The sequence below is a fragment of the Crocuta crocuta genome, unplaced genomic scaffold (assembly GCF_008692635.1).
Source record: "Crocuta crocuta isolate KB4526 unplaced genomic scaffold, BGI_CrCroc_1.0 scaffold462, whole genome shotgun sequence".
In the NCBI taxonomy this organism is placed as follows: Eukaryota; Metazoa; Chordata; class Mammalia; order Carnivora; family Hyaenidae; genus Crocuta; species Crocuta crocuta.
This window is the reverse complement of record NW_027527437.1, coordinates 3,506,141-3,516,626: the sequence shown is the minus strand read 5'-3', so window position 1 is coordinate 3,516,626 and position 10,486 is coordinate 3,506,141. Positions and strand designations below refer to the sequence as shown.

Here is a 10,486-nt window from a genome sequence, read left to right as displayed (position 1 = left end):
GTTACATATAACTCAGGATCAATTACTGACCCTGATCGGCTAATAAGATCTGAAGAGATGTTTGCTTTTGCTTAGCCATGGAATGAGAAATCTATTTCTCACCAAAAGACCATCCTTCCCTGGAGGCTGATAAGACTTACTAAATAATAAAAAATAATAGCTACTGATATTAAAGGCCAACCTTGTTTTCATGATCATAGAATACAAGTTGCCTCACGGCAGCCCCAGATTTAAAATTCAAGTATGATTCCAACGCTACAGACAAGAAATCTGAATTTCAGGATTGTTATCTTGCACCATATCATCCGATTAATAACACGATGGACCTGAGACTTGCATACAAGGAGTCCTTGCAGAAGACTCCAGAAACAGTTTTCTCATCTTTTATTAAGAATTGCCTTTTCTCTCAGAGGTTTCACTTCAGCACTGTAAAAAAAACAATAACAATTATTTATGGTCATTTATGGCCACATAGAAGTGTCTGTTGAAATGCTGCTGAAAATAATCAGCAGAAAATGTATGTGTTTAGATAATAGTTTACTATCCCAATTTCCTCCCTTTGTATCTCAGAAAAATACCCAATGCAATGGATTGAATATTTGTGTCCCCTCAAAATTACTGTGTTGAGATCCCACCCTGCAACGTAGTGGAATTAGGAAGTGTGGCTTTCGGTGGGTGATAAGGTCTTGGGGGCTGAGCTCTAATGAATGGATCCTTATAAAAGGACCCCTCCTTTCTCTTTCCACCATATGAAGATAGAACGGGAGGTTGGCAGAGTGCAATAAAGACTCAGACCTCACCAGTAATGGAATCTGCTGGCACCTTGATCTCAGACTTCCAGAATTTGAGAAAACATTTCTATTATTTATAAACCACCCAGACTATGGTCTTCTGCTATAGCATCTTAAATTGAATAGGGCACCCATGAAAGTTAAACAGCACCTTCCAATTCAGTAATACTAGAAACAAACATTCTCCATATTATAATTTATACTGAGTTAAAATGGGCTGATATTAAACAAATATATGCTGAAATATTACATTGAGAATGGTTAGGGGAAGAGGTGTTGCAGGAATGGGGTATAGCAGGGGTGGTTACTTGTACATCTGGTCTTCGAGGAGGATCTAATCACTGCTTCACTTAAAGGATATATCTTCTAACACACCTTAACTGTACCTTTCAATTTGTACAGAGCAATGCTAGTCAGTAATTGTGACATTCTATATATATGTATACATATATGTACTTATATATACACATATATGTTTTTTGCTGAAACCATCACTAATGTTTATTTCAGAAAGAAAGGATTTTCCTAGCATGGCAGTGAATTATGCCATTAGTTCAAGGAAAAAATACCATGTTTCATATCAAAACTGACCTTGAGTAGAGATGTCCTATTCCAAATACTGAGGTAAAATTAAAATAGAATAACATTTACTGAAATGAACAATGGATTACAAAATAGAAGAGAAAGAAAGCTGTGTATTGAAGATGATGAGTACTTTTCTAGTTTTGAGATAAGATTTACTATCAGAATTAATAAGAAAAAGTTGAGATCACTCTGTCAGGATTAAAATTCATCAGTATATTTATTTAACAGGAGCAGACATTTTTGAAAAACATGTAAAGATGATACATTGAGATATATGCCCAGAGGATAGTTTTAGCTATTAATACATCAAACATTTTTTCTATCTCATTTAACTGTCTTCTGTTTCTGTGGCTCCTTTTGGATGTACATCTAGGTAATGAGGTATGTGTTTGATCATAAAAAATCAAACAGAAAAAATAGCAGAATTTAAATTCATATCAGAATTACAGTTGACATTTCAGGAAAGTGGATAAAAGATCTTGACTTCTTGTGAAAAAGAAAAACAAAGGCATTTTTTTCCCTCAAATTTGTTGAAAACATTGGCTTACACATCCAAGTATTTAATTTCTAGTAAGGTTAAAAACAACAACAGCAGTAAAGAAAACCAAACTTAAATATATAATGTCTAACTCAATGACTAGTATATAGCCAAACACAAAGAAAATAGACTCAGTAGGTAAGAACAAAACCACAAAAAGACAAGGGTAAACATATATGCAAGATATTAACTGTTGGAAAGATAATAGATTATCTTTAATTTATTTTATTTTTTAAATAGTTGAGTTTTTTAAATTTATTTTATTTTTTAAATAGTTGAGTTTTTATTCTAAATTTTTTCTTAACATTTATTTATTTTTTGAGAGACAGAGACAGAGCGTGAGCAGGGGAGGGGAAGAAACAGAATCCAAAGCAGGCTCCAGGCTCTGAGGTGTCAGCACAGAGCCCAACATGGGGCTCAGACTCACGATGGCAAGATCATGACCAGAGCCGAAATCAGAGGCTCAGCGGACTGAGCCACCCAGGTGCCCCTAGAGAGTTTATTCTAGTAGCTACAGTTACAGTGCTTGTTTGCTGAAATGAAAACTGAAAACAGGTATACAAAACAGTTGATGACTAAATGTGTGCAGAAAGCAGTTAACAGGTTCCTGACAGGAAATAAACCAGTTCTGAAGATTTCCCCAAGACAAAGTTCAACAGCTCCAGATTCTTCAGTGTTTATCAAAATACAAAAGAAAATATAGAGGTCGTCATTTTCGATGACAAATTTGATTCCTTGCAGGTGAGGAAGGGAGTGAAAGCACAGGTCACGGGGTGGGGGTGGGGGGTCGGCCATAGCTCTTAGCACCAAGGCTTTATGACGACCACACTGTTCCATTCTGCATGGTCATGAAAGGGTGCCTGTGATTCCCCCTGTCTCTGGTCATCTTGCATCCTCTAGTGTTTGTGCTTGTACTTGAGCATTCACAGATGCGCTGGAGAAGGGCTGGGGGCTGTGGCCACTGCTCATGGACTCCTCGGAGGGACTCTGGCTCTCCCTTGGGTCAGCATGAGTACTTTGGCTTGCTCAGGGATGCCTGGGTCTCACAAGCAGGATAGTAGAAGGGTATGCCAGTTATCCTGGGCAATTTTTACAAAGCTAGCTGATGAGTCTATAACACTTAATATGCCTGTATATATTTGTTTTTGCTTGTAATGTCTGCATTTTGTGGAAAATTGTCATTTGTTTGCTACAACAGAATGCTGGACTATAGGAAAAGTGGTTGAATAAGAAAAACGTAGTCAAATTAGTAGTTATTTTTTGTCTTGACTCTAACATCTTTATCCATGAAGATATGTTTAGTTGAGTAACAAAAGACACAAACAGAAATGGCTTAACCAACGTGCCAAGTTATTATCTGATAGATTTTGAGTCATTCCACTATTAGATCATTTCACATCTCCAATATCAGCAAATCCTAAATTCTTTTTTTTTCACTCTGACTTTATTAAGCTCTGTCTTAGCTCAGGCTACCATAATAAAATACCATAGGCTATGTGGCTTAAAAAAAACAACACTTATTTCTGGCGTCTCTGGGGTTCTCAGTCGGCTTAGTTACCTACTTCAGCTTAGTTCATGATTTCACCGTATGTGGGCTCAAGCCCTGTGTCAGGCTCTGATAGCTTGGAACCTGGAGCCTGCTGTGAATTCTGTGTCTCCCTCTCTCTATGCCCTTCCCCCACTTGTGCTCTGTCTCTCTCTCTCAAAAAATAAATAAACATTAAAAACGAATTAAAATTTTTTATTTTTCAAAGCACCAGAAACTGGGAAGTCCAAAATGCCAGCTGATTCAGTTCCTGATGAGAGTTCTCTTCCTGGCCAGCAAATGTCTACCTCCTCAATATGTCCACACACAACTTTTCCTCAGTGTAAGACAGTGGAGAGAGAGAGAACTAGTGCTGGGTTCTTCCTTTTCTTATGAGGATACAAATCTCATTAAGGAGCCCCACCTTTCACATTTAAACTGAATTAATCTCCCAAAGTGCCTACATCCAAATACCATCACACTCATGAGTAGGGCTTCAACAAGTGTTGGGAGATAACATTCTGTCCATAATAAAACTACTACTTCTCAATGTCTGCCATTAATTTCTGGCTTTAAGAGCATATATAACATTGTCAAGTAGAAGTAAAAGAAACTTTTCTACATTAGCATCTCTCTCCCTTTTTCAATGCTTATTTATTTTGAAAGAGAGAGAGAGTACACAAGCAGAAGAAGGGACAGATAGAAAGGGAGAGAAAGAGAGAGAATCCCAAACCGGGTTCGAAGCAGGGCTTAAACTCATGAAATGTGAGAAAATGACCTGAGTGGAAATCAAGTGCTGGACACTTAACCACTCAGCCACTCAGGCTCCCCTTAGCATCTCTTTTTATCAGAGAAACCCTTACTCAGATGTCCTTCATATAATTTCCCTTGTTAGCCAGTATTTTGCCACATCTTTTTCTGTAAACTTTCAACCAGTGTAGCTAGAGAAATTACCATGATTGATTTAGGTAAATCAAGATTCACTGCCTTGGTTTGCTCATGTTTCTCTGAATCACAGCTTAATCGGATTTATATCACTAAGGGATATGGTAGGGGAAATGGATATTTTTAGCTACATAAGAGTGCATAACATAGTCGTTGAATGCTTGAATAACTTTTAGAAGTCACTTAATTCTTCTCTGTCTCAATTTACAAATTAATTATGAGTTGTATTAATTATCTGTTGACACATGAAAGGTATCCCAAAATTCAGTAGCTTAAAACAATAAACATCCAGATTCTCACAGTTTCTGAAAGTCATATGGTGATGGTGGTTCAGAGTCTCATGAGGTGGAAATCTATCCATGCCATGAGCTAACTGCTGTCAACTGGAGACTCTCCTCAGCTGATTGATGTGGTTTTCAGCAGGGCTTACATCCTTTCTGGTGTCAACTGGAGATGTCAAGTTCTTACCATGAAGACCCACCAAGAATGATATATATTTTATTCATGAAAGCTTTACCAACTTCCTTCAAATAATGCCATAAAAATGCAAATTTTATCTGGAGCTGAAGATAACATTTTCCTGAAGCGAAAGTATTCATAAAAGAATCTCTCACAAATTATGTGTCTGCAAAGAATTGACATATCTGATCCTTGACAGAATATTCGGGCTTGAAAACATTACTTACCATTTGGATGTGTTTCTCCTTACTCTCTCCCATCTTCTCCCCCAGGATTTCCAAAATACGTATACTAATTTCATTTTAAATTGACTGAAGACACAAAATTTGCATTCAGCAAATACATTCAGAATTCACTAGAAAATATATATTTTCATGAAAAAAGGAACAGGAAAGGGAAAAAAAGGCATACCCATCATTAGGATCTATGGTAAGAATAAATTATTCCCTCTTCTTGTTCAGATAAGTGTTTAGATTTATAGCACCAATAAATATTTTACAAAGGTTTAGACATTGCTAAAACAGTAGAAGACTTTCCAGAGAGAGCAAAGTATTTATGTTATTTGGCTATTACCATTAGATATCATGACTCTATGTTCCCTTAATAGAAAAAGAGTCAATCAGCTAGCTATAGTTTAGGTCCAATGACTAGAAAGTAGTATTCCTTTCAAAATTCCAGTGGGTTAATTTGATATATCTGTGTTTTGGTTCATATATAGTCATACTGAAATTGCAGGTTCAGAAAAATTCAAATTAAGGAGGTTTTCCTTTATAAACAATTTATTTATTAATATTCATACAGGAATGTCTCATAGACAATTGTATTTTCTGTCTGCACTGCTAATTTCTGAATTTAGTAATTTTTGATAAACCTTTTAATTATTCAAGTCAGATAAAAATAGACGTTATCTTTACAAAACTTGTATGTAATTTTTGTAACATTTCCTCAGTGAGATCATTACCTATGTCAATATTGTGTAATGATTGAATCTAATACAACTTAGGAAAAGTAAAACTTAGTTTTTGTCTTAATAATCATTAACTTTGTCAATGATATCACCTAAGTAGTTATTTTGCCCCATTTTCTTGTAAGAGAAATGGCCTTATAAATGAGAATATTTTTGAACACAGTGTTTTTATGATCAGTGTTTATTTTACTCAATATAGCTATTATTATAATGTAATAAAGCTATTATGATACAATAGCTTTATTTCACACATTATGCCTATTAAAACTGTATAATACTTTTGCTAATATATCTCACTAGGTTCAGATAATATTTTAGATGATAAGCAATATTAACAAGATTTCTCAATTTACATATACATGGTTCAAACTATTAGGAAAATTAGTGAACTTTTTGACATTCATCAATAAGTTTTGTTTAGTGTCACTGTGCATCATTTCTGTTCTTCGAGGGAGAGAGGCACTCTTGGGGTTATTAATATAGTATATTCTGTGAAATAAATTAACATATATATGTTACACTACATAGCACATTTCTCCAGTTTCTAATCGAGACTTTTATAAAAATAAATGGAATCATTATGTGCTTTTGAAATATATTAAGATTTTTGGTAACATTTAGAGATTTGTTAATTTAATTTCATTCTATTTAGGCTGTTTAAACTACTTTATATTCCCTGGATAAACAGAGGAAAAGAGTTTCTTTTTTTTTCTTTCTAAGGAAAGAAAATAAAACTATTTCACATTTGAGAGCTTGTGCTGCTGACCACCATATGATAATTGGGATTGGCATATCCCTTCTCCTTTAAATAGTCAATAAAATACACAACAAATGGTTTTAAATACTAGAACTGAACAAGAAGCACAGGAAACTGTTACATGAAAGAAGAGAAATGAAGTAGGTGAGCTCTCAACTGGTACAGGTGATGCATGGAGAAAATTTCCATATTATGAAAAACAATGAATGGGGAATCTCAAACAGAGTTTGGCAGGCTAGCTGAGTTAAGGAGATGGAAGTCATTGAAGCTTAGATGGGAAATTATTTTATGATGAGAAGCTCAGGAGCTCAGGATTTAGAGGGCACAATAGTGGAGAGTAAGAGGCTACCACAAGAGAGAAAACTCAGGAGATCTGTGTAACTGTCCCCTGAGTCCTGAGCAGACTTCTGAACTATGCATGGATGGGAAAAATTTAACCTCAGCCAGGGAAGAAACCACAGAAGATAAATAAGCAGGATAACCCTGAAAACTCACACAACTTGGTGACTAGTTCATGCTACAGTCAGCCAGATGGAAAAACCTAAAACACATGATGCCTCAAAGAATGTACAAAGTGGTTTGGTTTTACTACTGGTATAGAATCAGGCTCCAACTAAATACTGCTCTGGAACTTCCCTAACAAAGCTTAAAAAGAGATCTGTAAAGAATCAAATGGATTAAAAGTAAACTAACTATAGTTAATAAGATCCAATGATGTTTTCAGAAATATAACAAAATTTAGCATCAACCAAAGTAAAATTTACAATGTATGGCATCTAATAAAAAGTAACCAGTCATCCAAAGAAGCAACAAAATAGACCCATAACCATGATTAAAATCAATCAGCAGAAACTGACATAGAAAAAGCCCAGATAGTAGAAATGACAGACACAGATACAATAAACCTATTGTAAGTATGGCCCAGATGTTTAAAAAAAATAAAAGAAAACATATATGAACAGAAGAAAAGTACTATAGTAGTGAAAAATACAATATCTCAAATGAAAAATACACTGAATGGGAATAGCAGCAGATTAAACACACAGAAGAAAAGATTAAAGGATAGTAGAAAATAACCCGGCCAAATAAATCACAGGGATGTAATAAACTACAAACAAGAAAAGGGAAAAGTGAGCAGAACAGCAATGAGCTGTGTGTTAGCATCACCATAATTATAATCCCAGAAGATGAGGGGAGAGGAGAGAGGAAAAGCTATTTGAATTGATAATGGCTATATTGCTTGAAGAAAAATTGATATATTTCTGGTAAAAACCCACTTAGTTAACCCACTTAGTTAGTTTCACATTGCTACTGTAACAAAGTATCATGAACCCAGTGGCTTAAAATGATATAAATTTGTTATCTACAATTTTCAGGGATCTGAAATCTGATGTGGGGCTGTGCCTAATATCATGGTGTCAGAAGTATCACACTCCTTTCTGGAGGCTGTAGGGGAAAATCACTTTTCTGGTCTTTTCCACCTTCTAAAAGTTACCTGCATTCCTTGGCTGGTGGTCCCTTTCAGCTTGAAAGCCAGCGATGTTCAGTCCAGTCTTTTCTACCCTGCATCACCCTGACACTGACTTTTCTGTTTCCAGCTTCCACTTTTAAGAACCATTCTAAGTACTGTCAAAAATCCAGAAGTAGCAAATGTTAAACCACCAAATTAATAAATACCACTTAGTAAGAATTTATTTTGCATATAAGAACATTCTTCAAAATGGCAGCTTTCAAAAGATAAAAACTGTTATGAAGCTCAGAGACATGAATTTACAGGATGGCTTAAAAAGTGAAAATGAGAAAGTTGTTTGATCACTACATGGTTGATTATTCCAGTGGGGATTCCCAGATGCCAGGGGATTGGTCAAAAGTGATTATTTTATACCATTTGTAGGAAAATGACAAGTTTCTTTTACGATTATCAGAGGTATTTATAAGAAATAACCTTATGAAACTAAGTAAAGTTTCACAAAATAAGCTTGTGTTTATAAAATAAGCTAGATTTACTTTTGCTTAAATCATTTTGTCTGCCTGGAGAATTCTCAAGTCCAAACTCCATTTCATAGTTAATTTAACATTGCATTGGGCCCTCCTGGATTATCTCTGGTGATCTCCCTCTGTTAAAGTTAGATTATTAGCAAACTTAATTCCATCTTCAACCTTAACTCCCCTTTTGCATGTAACATAACATATTAATATTTTCTGTGGATTTGGACTTGGACATCTCGGGAGCCCATTATTCAACCAATCACAGGTATAGATTCAATACATTTAACATACCTCAGGCAGAAGGAACATGAAGAAAACCACATGAAGGTACACCATAATCAAATTAATAAAATCAGAGGGGAAAAAAACCCAGAACTAATATATATATTCAGCTGACAGTGGATCAGAAGACAACCAAAATCCCTGACTTCCAGAGAAGGAGATGTACTCTTCACATTTGCCAAGGTAAGGGAGAAAGTAGCAAGCAGCCATCTTACAAGCAAATTGGAAAATATCAATAAAAATATTAAAGGCCATGTTAATGCCAAGGTTCAGTTGCCATGAGAATCAGCAAAAACCTTGGGTACCAAGTACAAGATGAGGATCCCAAACAGTCACACAAGCTCTTTTCTTGGGATTCATGAAAAACAAAGTAGTTAGTGCAGGAGTCCATGGAGACCCTCCCTCAATGACACAAATGTTCACCTCAGTAGGTGATTGGCTGTTGCTAGGAAATGAGCACAAAGCCTCACACATATCATTGTGACCTTTTCTCCTAAGAAGTAAAATTCTTAAACTGTTGTGGAAGAAGCTGCAAATTGTCTTTCAGAACTCGGAAGAGAGGGGAAAAAATCAATTTATCCTAGAAGATGGGTAAAACAAAGGTGGTCAATTTTTTATAGAAGGGCAACTCTCTGGCACCCAGGGTAAAATCAAACTTCTTTTGAAGCTTGGAGGAAGAAAGAAAATAAAATGTTTATTCTGGGGAAGAGACAGCAAAGGATCTTAGGCAAAACATCCTATACCTAAACCAGACAGGGGTCTTCTATTACTATAAGAGGAACAGGAATCTCTTGCCCAGGATCAAATAGAAACACAATAGTTTGACTACCATGGACTGGAGGAAGGGGAGGAGTATAAATATTGCCAGGAAGGAATTTGGACTCTACCTAAGATTGTAGCTGTACCATGACAACAGAGAATGCTCCGGCCCTTACCACAAGTTTTGCGTCAAGTAATCAACAACAGTTATCTACACCTGGAGGAGGGCCAACTGCATGAAGAGCAACTCCATGTATGGAATCAGTGAGCAGTAACAGCTGAAAGCCAAAGCAGCCAAACTAAACGGAGAGTTAACCTCAGGACCCCAGTCCCCACTCTAAAGACAAGGAAATAAATAGCTAATAGATGGCATTGGAATATGTGCTGCACTGAAGGTAACGATAGCAACAACACAATATAAACCCAACTCAGAGGCACCTGGGTGGTTCAGTTTGTTAAGCATCCAACTCTTGATTTCGGCTCAGGTCATGATCTCACAGTTTGTGGGATCAAGTCCCACATCAGGCTCTGTACCGACCATACAAAATCTGCTTGGGATTCTCTCTCTCTCCTCTCTGCTCCTTCCCCCACTTGCGCTCTCTCTCAAAATAAATAAGCATTAAAAAAAAAAAAGCTCAGCGTCTGATTATATTGACTCAACCATCACCAAAACAACCTGATAGGAACACTCATATCCATGTATAAAGATTATGTACCTAAACTGGGGTCCCAAATGTAATATGGTAAATACGATGTTAAAGAAGTATATTGTAAGCACCAGGACAACCAATATAGGTGATATACTTGTTAATCATTTAAAAATATGCATTTATAATATATACCTACAAATAAAAACATGTTATAAGATTAAATCTATTTGTAATAAAGA

At 35.9% G+C, this 10,486-nt stretch overlaps 1 long non-coding RNA gene across 1 annotated transcript; it reads right to left on the bottom strand.

The window, feature by feature from the left end:
* Positions 1 to 367: 367 nt before the first annotated feature.
* Positions 368 to 9,176, bottom strand: LOC144228314 (uncharacterized). Its single transcript, XR_013334160.1, has 4 exons — positions 8,848 to 9,176; positions 8,063 to 8,193; positions 5,071 to 5,198; positions 368 to 426 (listed from the first exon to the last, which is right to left on the bottom strand). It is a non-coding gene; the product is annotated as an uncharacterized LOC144228314 (long non-coding RNA).
* Positions 9,177 to 10,486: the final 1,310 nt, after the last annotated feature.